Genomic DNA, 10,826 nt, shown 5'->3' with positions numbered 1-10,826 from the left:
TCCCTTTCTCTCGGTTCTCTCTCCCTCAAATATTTCTTTTGTCTTCCAAAGATGAGTTCCCCTCACTCATATGGCATATCTCTACATATATAGATATATAAATCCATCACACACAAGCTTACACAAGGGGAAGCCAAACGTGGCCTTACGAATCGTACGAAATTAAGTTTCAATTAAACCTTCCGGATGACTCTAAAAATTATGCCGATCATGAATATATCTTTTGTTCCGGTTTCTGAAGCCTCGAAGGCCTTCAATTTACAGTACAAAGTTAGCCACCCAAACATGCATTAATAGATCAAACGAATTAAATTCTAATTAATTTTCCCAAATAACTCTAAAAATTCTCATTAACATACCTGAGCACTCAATTTTGATTTCTGAACCCATAAAGGTCGGTAATTCTAATTTTTAAAGCTGCGACTCAACAGATAATTCCTCAATTTGAACAGATACCATCAAATTAAAATGCCTTAACTCACAAATGCATAAAAGCAATTTCGGTTACAGATTTTGGGGTTGTTACATATTACGGACAAGCACTCACAAACAGTTACATTACATACAAGCACACTTAACCAACAATTTCTAGCACAATCAAACAATCAATCTCTAATTGGTACATTTTCTCTGATAGCACCTTTGAAAACACCATTTCTGTTTGATTCAGAACATGGGAGGAGGGGGAGGGAGAGCCACAGAATCAGAAGTTCAAGCTTAGGCTTGAGCCTGAAACATATTATCAAAAGTGGTTTTACATTTTCGGCCAAATGATATACGAGTACTACCAAAAACAATGAAATTCAACTCGAGGAAAATAAAATTCATTGTGAAGTTGCATTCCGCATTAATCTACCTGTGTGAAATGTTAGAAGGGGGGAAAAAAGTTAAGAAAAGAAAAAGAAAAAAAAAACATGACAAAAAATAGAAACAACAAAATAGACATAACATTATAAGATGTTTCAATGCACGAGCTCACAGGTTAGTCCAAGGTTTTCCACTACTTAGATCAAGGTCTTTGGAGAGTTGTTGCCCATACAAAATACGTAACCAGGATGGGTAAGACATGAAAATAGAAAGGAACAAAATAGGAATTATAAGTCATACAGACACACAAGAACGCAAGATTGAAGGTGGTTCATCCCAAAATTAGGCATACATCCATGATCATTGCAGTTTTGCAATGATTAGGAAAAAAAAAATACAACCAAGATACAGAGAACTATGTATTTATAGTTGGATCTATGGTCAAGTGGTTAATATTCAATACTTACCAGGATCTATGGTCGAGTGGTTAATATTCAATACTTACCAGGATCAACACTTCTCGACAAAGATTGGGTAACAAGCGAAGGATCAACATCCCCTCCCACCCTTTCCTGATTTTTTTAAGGTTAAGCTCTTAAACTCCCATTTGGTAATGTTTATGTTTATAATCTTTTGTCTATGTTTTACAAATATTTTGAAAACAGGAAACAAAAAAATTGTTTGGTGTCTCATTTTTGTTTCCAAAAAATTGAAACAATTTTGAAATTTTACTAAATTATGCGGAAAAAAGAAAAAAGAAAAAGAAAAGGTATTGTTTTTTATACAAATAGCCAATACAATATTGATAAAGGGGTACTACTCATTTTTCCGAATATTATTTTAGCAGAAGCATTAGAAGAAAAGATTCAGTAAGTTGTTTAAACATCAACTTCGTTTGAGGATAGTTATCCCAGCCCTGTGCCCACTTGATATACTCAAATCAATATATCCATCACAGGAGGAAACTTACTGATTAGTTTTGAGGATGGTAGGTCATAACAAGACAAGTTGCATCGTGAGTACACTCAGGCCAGGCTGGCTCAACTTGCAAAATTGGTGCTCAAACTCTTCTGTGGCTAAGCTCAGTAGGTTTTTTCTAGTGGGCCGCGCCATGCCAGAGCCAAAAATCTTAGGCCGATGAGCTAGCGGGGTGGACCATGGGCTAACCCCAACAAATCAAGATTGGGCTTACTTTTTTTTTTTTTTTTTTTAAATAAATTTTTTTCCTATTTTTTGCTTGTGGGTTGAGCCAGCGGGCTGCTTGACCACCTCTCAAGGGCCAACTAGCTAGGCTATAACATCTAGACCTAGTCCCAACCCAAGCAATTTCACGCTTTTCCTAGTATTAGTTCTCTAGCAGCTACTTCGCATAAGAGACTAGGGATCCTTCTTCAGATGTTTTTCATCATATAGCTAAAACTTATGGTTTTTCCCTTTCTCATAAAGACTGTTCTTCTTTTTGCAGTCATTGTTGTGTCTCAAAGAGTCACAAACTTCCTTCTGTATTGTCTAATACTAATTCCAATGTTCCTCTTGTTTTAATTCACTCTAATACCATGAAGAAAATAGAGAGAGACAGAAAGAACAAAAAAAAATATTTCCTATTATTTCATTATGAACTCAACTACACATACATGTCTTTGATCAATGTAGATATAGAAACAAAACAAACTATCTCTAGATTAGTTATAGATTCTAACTAAGTTTGTTATAGAAGAGAGGATTGTGTACTGCTAATATGCTATCCTACATCCTTATGATAGTTTTGTACGTGTGTTATAATTGTCATAATAGTTCTATCTTCAGTAGCCTTAGTTGTGGTTACGGTTACTGAGGTGATAGGATCTGGGGGCCAGTTGTGGAGACAATTTTCGACATGTCCACGTGGCATGACCTTGGCCCGAAGTGCCACATGGAGGAATGTGATTGGCCGAGGTATTTAGTGAAAGACAAGAATCGTAGTGAATGAATGACTTCTAGGTTTGGTGTATTTAGGATTCTTTTCAGAGGTTAACCCTAACCCAACTAGGAGAAATGAATCCTGATGTTGTATTATTCCAAAAGGGAATAAGTGTTTAATTTGATCACTACTTCTAAGAGGAGGAAACCTCTAGGAAGGCACCCCTATGTGTGAGAGGTATGTGAATTTATGTGTGTTAATTTGAGTAATCGTTACTTTGTTGAAATATTATTGAGATATTAGTTTATTGACTTATCATCGGAGTGCCCTCCCGATTGACGAGCAACCAACTAGTTATTCTTCTAATTGTGCAAACGTGGATCTAGATTGCCTGTTCTATGGCTATGTTCCTAGAATTCCAGGAGGAAGATCAGAGTATTGGTCGTGTGGTCAAATTTAAGCACACACATACTCCATACACTTTATTTTTTGATAATTTTTTGAATTACCTTTTCAAGATCATTAATTTTTTTTTTCCATACTTATTGCTATTCAATACTTATATATTACAGATTCCAAAAATGTTTACAAAAATTAAAAAATAAAAAATAAAAAATGAAAATGAAATATGACAAAACATAAAATGCTATATGCTCAGTTAAATTAAAAATTTTAAAATAAAAAATAAAAAAGAAGTGAAAGAAACTATTTTTTGTTCTGGTTGGGTTAAGAATATGAAAAAAATGAATTAGATGATAGTAAAAATACATACATATATATATATATATATTAATTTATTTTATTTTATTTTTCCTATAATCATTATCCAAATGTAGCATAATTATTATTCAAATAATGTCAAGTATCTTATGCAATTATCTTAAATATATGTAAATAAAATATAAAACTTATAGGGATAAATTACAGTCACCTCCCTTGAGGTTTCTCACAATTACACTGACATCCCCTCCTTTTTCTGAAATTACACTGACCGGTGATATTAAGGTCAAATTAGAGGTTTTATCTTCTTGTATATGTATATATCCATGAGATAGGCATTAATTGGTTAACAAAATGATTTATGTCCAAAATATTTCTTTATACATTCAGACAATATTTACAAATTTATATTTTTAATTATGTATAGATTGATTTCTCCAATATATATATATATATATATATATATAATTATAGCTAGAATATTTAAATTAATTAATTTTCAAACTAAAAAGTAAAAAATGTTTGTTTAGAGTGCTGGATCGGATAAAGAAAAGGTATTAAATGGAATTGGGTCAAGATAAGTTGGTACAAATGTTGTAATATTTAGGGGTTGTTTGGGATGATCTAAATAAACGCACTTTTCAACTTTTTACGAAAAAACATGAAATGTGGGTTGGTGGATTGGGTTTGAAGTGATGTGGTAGAGAGATGATGTGATTTAAATGAGATGATGTGACTTAAATAGAATAGTGACTTTGACTTTTTGACTTTTTTGTATTATGCCAAACTAGGCCTTAGTTTGTGAATAACTAAAATTACGTCCGATCTTGGGTTTATATTTTAAGAGAATTGCATATCAGTGGGGCAACTAAAAAGATTTGCACTATATATTCGAATCGTTTGGATGAAAGTTTGACACACATAAAAAACTTGCATCAAACTCAAGAAATGACTTGTACAAAACATAAGACAGACTCGAACCCCATGGAAATGAGATTTTTTTTATTCACATTTTCTAATTGATTTAAGATTTTTCATCATATTTTTAATATTTGATCTAATTTTAACTTTGCACCACATGTCTAACCATTCCAGGCTTTTATAAATTACATAAAAGACAATCCATTCGATGAGATTATATACAAGGGGTTAGTGTAGTTAACAAGGATAAAGATTATAGAATATAGTTGGTATAGATTCTGACAAAGTTCACATAGAGGTTGATCGTAGGATTGAAAATTGTAAGGGTAATTAGGGGCAGGGGAATAAAAAAGTGTGTCTAGGGAAGGGAACTAGATATAGGAGTTGGAAGTGGTTAACAAGAGGAGTCAAATGATTTAGAGGTGGAGCTTGATGCACGTTAGAAAGGACTTCATTTTGGATGGCTTGGGGAAAGGGGTCAATGCTACTCTTACTAAAAAAAATTATTTCATTATCTGATTTATTTTCGATTTTAACCAATTTTAAATGAATTTTATTATGTAATTGTAAATTAAAAATTTTAGTCGTTATGTCAATCGAGAAAATCTAATATAAAAGTATATATTATACAACTCATTCACATAATCTCAACTATATTTTTCTTTTAAATTTTAGCTATTTCTTTAAGGAAAAATTAGTGAAACATCCCTCTCTAACTTTTGGTTGTAGGAGAGGTCCAATATATTATTTTTTTTATTAGTTAATGTCCCTCAATAATATTATTAGAAAAATTTCAGCTAATTACAAAGAAATTTTATGACAAATTTCTAAGACGAGTTGAAATTTCTATCTAAAATTTTTGAAATTTCTCTGTGAAGTTGAAATTTTTCTGTGTAATTTCTTAGTAAATCTGGAATTTCTCTACAATGAAATTTCGTTGTGCTGAAATTTCTCTATGAAAATGTTAATAGACCTCAACTACTATGAAAATATTGCATGTCCTTTATCTTACAAAATCTTAATATCAGGAACTTTAAACTTAAAACCTCTTTGTTTAAGGCCGTGCAGTTTTATGCTAGTTTATACATAAACACAAGATTGATTCTTTTATTTGATGTAGGGTTGAATCTAAAATGAGAAATATTATAGACGAAAGAAAAGATTAAACATAAATATAAAAAAGAACACACCTTTTAGACATAACATTATCATTGGATTCAGGATCGACGTAGATTCCCTAATCAGCACTTTCAGCCAATTATTTCCAATGCTGTCCTGCTCTTCCTTAATTTTCCTGACAGATTCCACAACAGAGAAACCACAAAAGTTTACCTCAATCAACTGCAGAGTGAGTATATCCCCCAAACTAGATGGTATTTCCTTGAGATTTCCACAACCTTCCAACGATAAGTGTTGAAGGCTTGGAAAGTGACTAGAGCAGGTGATCCATTGCTTAACATTGAGCTGCTTCAGTTTCAAGAATTTGAGTTGAGGAAACCCACCATCAATTGTTGCCCATTGCTCTCCCCAGCCAGCATCCTGTTTTAATTTGAGAAGCTCAAGGTTGGGTAACAACACCCCAAGGATTGTTATCTCCTCCTACTCTATCCCTGCAAGTTTCAAGGTTGGCCTTTTAACATTTGTAGGAAACTTGACCTGTCGGAAATTGGTTGGGTACAATAACTCATTCTGTAGCTTCAAAGTCTCAAGGTGTGTTAAACATTCTAGATTAGGAAATTTCCCTGAATCTAACAACAGATGTCCACATATTCCAAGCTTTGTAAGAAAAGGAGTTCTTGCCAATAAATCCTGAACATATCTACAAGGGTTTAAGTTTGTGATGGTTAATAGGTTTTCTAGTATAGAGGGATGGTTGTGATCAGTTACTTCTACTTTAGAACATAAAGACACATCATATTCTGCTTCTCCTTTAGCATAAAGATGCCTCAACTTTGGAATCTTCCAAATGCTACATGGCAGAATAACCACACTCCATTGTTCAGCAATAATCATAAGTGTTTCAAGGTTTGAGAGATAGGATATTGATGGCGGTAATGCACAGGAATCTTTCAAATTAATTGCCAAATACCTCAAATTAACAAGTTGTGTTAATTCTCTTGAAAAGAAGGCATTGATGTACCATATGTCCAACACTCTAAGAAGTGTGAAGGTCCGACAAATAAACGAGCACACATCACCAAACAAATTGTTGTCGTAACGATTTTTTTTTTCTCAAACTTATTTCTGAAGCACGATAATGATTGAACAACTGCTGGGGAATAAGACTCTAAGAGAACATGACCACATATTTCCAAGAAGTAAGAACGGATGCACAAGCAGCGTTGGTTATTTGTTTGATAAATACTTGAAGAAGAAGAAGCGTCTTTATAATTGTGAATCCACTGTAGGAAATTAATTTCGCTGGCTTTCTTCAAGCATAAATCACGCAACAAATCATGCATACGACATGCTTTAATTCGACCATCAAACCTTTTTTGAGCAACAATTACCAGACTTCTCTGAATTAGATCCATTAAGTAATCCTCTGCTACTTCCTCCAAGCTTTTCTGCCCAATTTTTTGTATAAACCCCTCAGCTATCCATAACCAAATTAAGTTCTGCACCGGGATTTCTTCGTCTTCTGGAAATGCTCCTAAATACAGAAAGCATGGTTTCAAGTGACAAGGCAAGTGATTGTAACTCAGTGCTAGTGTGTCCAAGTACTGATTTGGATCACTAACAATGTATGACCTTACACTTTGGGCAACTTGTTTCCACGACTCTTGTGCCTTGTTGTCCCTTGCAAGAAGTCCTGCTATTATAACAATTGCAAGTGGAAGACCTTCACATTTTTTCATTATTTGCTTCCCAATTTCAATCAGTTCTGGTGAAGGGCAACTTTCATTTTGAAACACCTTCCATTGTAATAACTCCCAACTCTCTTCTTCAGTGAGAAAACGCAGACAATGAGGATGGCAATCAGGTGAGGCATACATAGCCAACTCTTTGAGGCGACTAGTGAACATAACTCTACTTCCATTGTTGTCATTGGGGAAATACATTTTAAGATCGACCCAGGCACCAATATCCCATACGTCATCAATGACAATGAGATATCTCTTGCCTTTTAATTGTTTGTACAACGTTTCGCCTAGCTCCTCATTGCTCATGTTTTCAATTTTCTTTTCGCGTAGCTTCTCATTGCTCATGTTTTTAATTTCATTGGTAAAGGCAACATTAACAGAACGTAAAATGTCCAACAACATATCTGTTTTTCTGGGTAATTGAGAAGCATAGGTCCATGCACGAATATAAAAGTATTGTGTGATGTAAGGATCATTGTACAGTTTTCTGGCTAAAGTTGTCTTACCGAGTCCAGGCATCCCAACAATTGATATCATTTGTAGCTGCTTCTTCCCTCCAACAAGTAGCTCTTTTATAGTTAACGCCTCATCATCAAAGCCAACAGTAATTTCTTCCTCTACCATGGTTCTGTTCTCCATTGATATTGATGAGTGGACTCCATGATGGAAAGACTTTTCATCATCATGTAGGAGGAGTTGGATATGATATATCTGGTCATAAAACTGCACCACTTTTGCCTCGATCGTCTTAATCTCTTCCATGATATTTATACCAATTAAAATATCAAAACAACTGTCACCGTTGTTGTTGCTGTCCCTATGCCCTAGAATTTCAACATCAAAAGAACGGATGAGTTGTCTTGTCTTGCAGATCACATAATAAATTTGCATCGGCAGGTTTTTAGCTTCATGGTTCAGCTCATGCTGCTGCTGCTACTGCTTCTCGTCCATATCCTTGAGAATGATTGCTGGGAATCTTAGCCGATTGTAAAAGGAGTCGATATGATCTATCTGATCTGCTGTCAAATTGCACGCCTTACTGATCATTAGATACTTCAGTTTCTCCAAGACAGAATAATTTTCACCCATCTCCCTCCCGAATCCCTCTTTCTGTTTCCATCTCTCTATCTTTCTTTCTCTCTCTCTTTCTCTCTCTTCCTCTTTCTCTTTCTCTACCTTTCTCTTTCGCATCCCTCAAATTTTGTGTTCTGAAGACGGAGTTCAATAAGGAAAGACTTTGTGGGTGTTTTGCAGGAGAATCTTGAAATGGGTTGGTGGTGCTGTCGATCCAAAAAAAAAAAATTTAAAAGAAAGATCTTTCAGAGTGAAGTAGTAGAAGGAGCAAGTGGCTTCTTGAGTTTGGATCCAAAAGGAAACATTGAAGGCAGAATTGCAATGCCAAAAGTAAAAGTAAAGATGAAACAAAGAGGAAATTCAATTTTGGCTTAGGTTGGTTTGGGTGGTGGATTAGTTTTTTTTTTTTTTTTTTGATTATTTTAGTTTTGGATTAAAAAGTTGTGTTTGGGATAAGTTTTTTGGTTTTTTTAACTTTTATGAGAAAAAAATCAAATGATCATAGTTTGAATGTTACATTTTGTTCCATTGGACTAAAAAAATCTATTTTGTCTTTTTATGACTATTTTAGTCATAAAAAATCTCATTTTAACTTATGTCAAACGAAGGCTAAATTTTCACGTATTTTTTAATTTGGCTTTCAAATTTTTATTACTATTAATTTTATATTTAAATTTTTAAAATTTTAATTAATTTGATTTTTGTTGTCACATTTTGTCTATAATTATGTCGAATGTATTGACGTGATACCAAAATTTATTTAAAATTTCATTTTATCCTCAAAATTATAATTTAAAAATCAATTTGTCTCCCAAATATAAAAAATTTTAATTTTAAATTTAAATATTTAATAAATAATTTTTTATCTCAATAATGAAAAATTAAATTTAAAATAATATATACTTTGAAAAAAAAATAATAAAAAATATAAAAATTCTCATTTAGAACTATCTTGAGACCATAAAATATGGATAATTTGACAAACATGTCATATCCGTACCGGCTACTTACCGATGTATGATATTTCTTTATACGTACCGGGTACACAAAACACATACTCAAATTTTTGCTTCTTAATTTTTGGCATACCTAAACATATCTAGTATCGTGTCGTATCTTAGTCAAAACAACATTTTTTTCTACTACAAAGATAAAATTTCTTTTACTAAATTTCTTTTTAATTTTTAGTTTTGTGTTTATCGTTTGTAAATATAATGATATTTAATTTTGATTTATTTTATACCTGTATTTTTGGTAATAAATGTCAATTGTATGTTAGATTTAACAAATTAAATTATTCAATCAATTTTTGTGTTATTTCAAATTAAAAACAAATATTTTTTTATAAACGTATTAAGTCGTACCTGTACCTTACTTTTTTTTTTGAATTTTACCATGTCGATATACCCGTATCGTACAATACCAATACCCACATCCATACCTACGCTTCATAGGTCTCAAATTATTTCGAGTCAATCCCGAAGCAACTTATTGAACCAAAAATTTCTTGGCTACTCTATGTGTGTGTGAGAGAGCAATTGTAGCTAGTTTATTACAAATTAATTTTAATAGAATTGATCAATTAAAAGTAATTTCGAAATTGAGTTGGAAAAAAATTCAAAATTCGGTCAGTACCTGGTACAGGTACAACATGTTTGTCGAGCTACCCACGCTTCGTAGTCTCAAGATAATTTTAAATGAGAATTTTTATTATTCTTTTGTAAAGTATATATTATTTAAAATTTAATTTTTTTCATTATTGAGATAAATAAAATTATTTATTAAATATTTAAATTTAATTTTTTTATATTTGGAGGGCAAATTGATTCTTAAGGTATAATTTGTGGCGTAAAATAAAATTCCAAATGAATTTTGGTGCCACGTCAGTACATTTTATCCAATTGTTGACGGAATGTGACAGTAGGAGTCAAATTGATCAAAATTTTGAAAATTTAAGTGTAAAATTAATATTAATTGAAGTATGAAAATCAAATTAAAAGTCACATGAAAATTTGTGGGTGAAATTGATATTTCCTCGAAAACAAAAGCAAAGAGCTATACTTGTATAAAAGTGAATCACCACCTTCTAGTCTCTGTGCTTTAAATAAATAAAGGAAAATGATATAGACACCCATTAGTTACTTATTTTCTAAACTTAATAATGTGGAAGTGATATGATTAATTGATGATTAGAGAATATATGAAAGAGAGTGTTACTTTTAATATTTTAATTGATTATCACATTACTGAATTTAAAAATTGAGTCTAATTTTTAATTTTGAATAACAATACTCATAAATAAATGTAATTATAAAGATCAATAATGTAATCTAATTTAAGTTCTCAATTCACCGACTATTTATTCGGTGTCGGTATAAAATTTTATTATTTCCACAAATTTTTAAACTGTATCATGTAGAGAAAGAGAATTAGGAAATTACAAATATATATATATATATATATATTTACTTATTTTTATTAAGTAAAATTTTTAAAATATATATATATATACATATGTTACCCATTAAATTCAATGTAAG

The 10,826-nt window shown here is 32.0% G+C and overlaps 1 pseudogene; it reads right to left on the bottom strand.

Annotated features, from left to right (window-relative positions):
* Positions 1-5,821: 5,821 nt before the first annotated feature.
* On the bottom strand, positions 5,822-8,248 carry LOC145801902 (putative late blight resistance protein homolog R1B-17; annotated as a pseudogene).
* Between the last annotated feature and the right edge of the window lie 2,578 nt (positions 8,249-10,826).

This window comes from Camellia sinensis, chromosome 11, assembly GCF_055761805.1.
Source record: "Camellia sinensis isolate YWXY chromosome 11, ASM5576180v1, whole genome shotgun sequence".
NCBI classification, from domain to species: domain Eukaryota; kingdom Viridiplantae; phylum Streptophyta; class Magnoliopsida; order Ericales; family Theaceae; genus Camellia; species Camellia sinensis.
The sequence above is the reverse complement of the archived record's forward strand: the minus strand, read 5'-3'. Positions and strand labels throughout refer to the sequence as shown.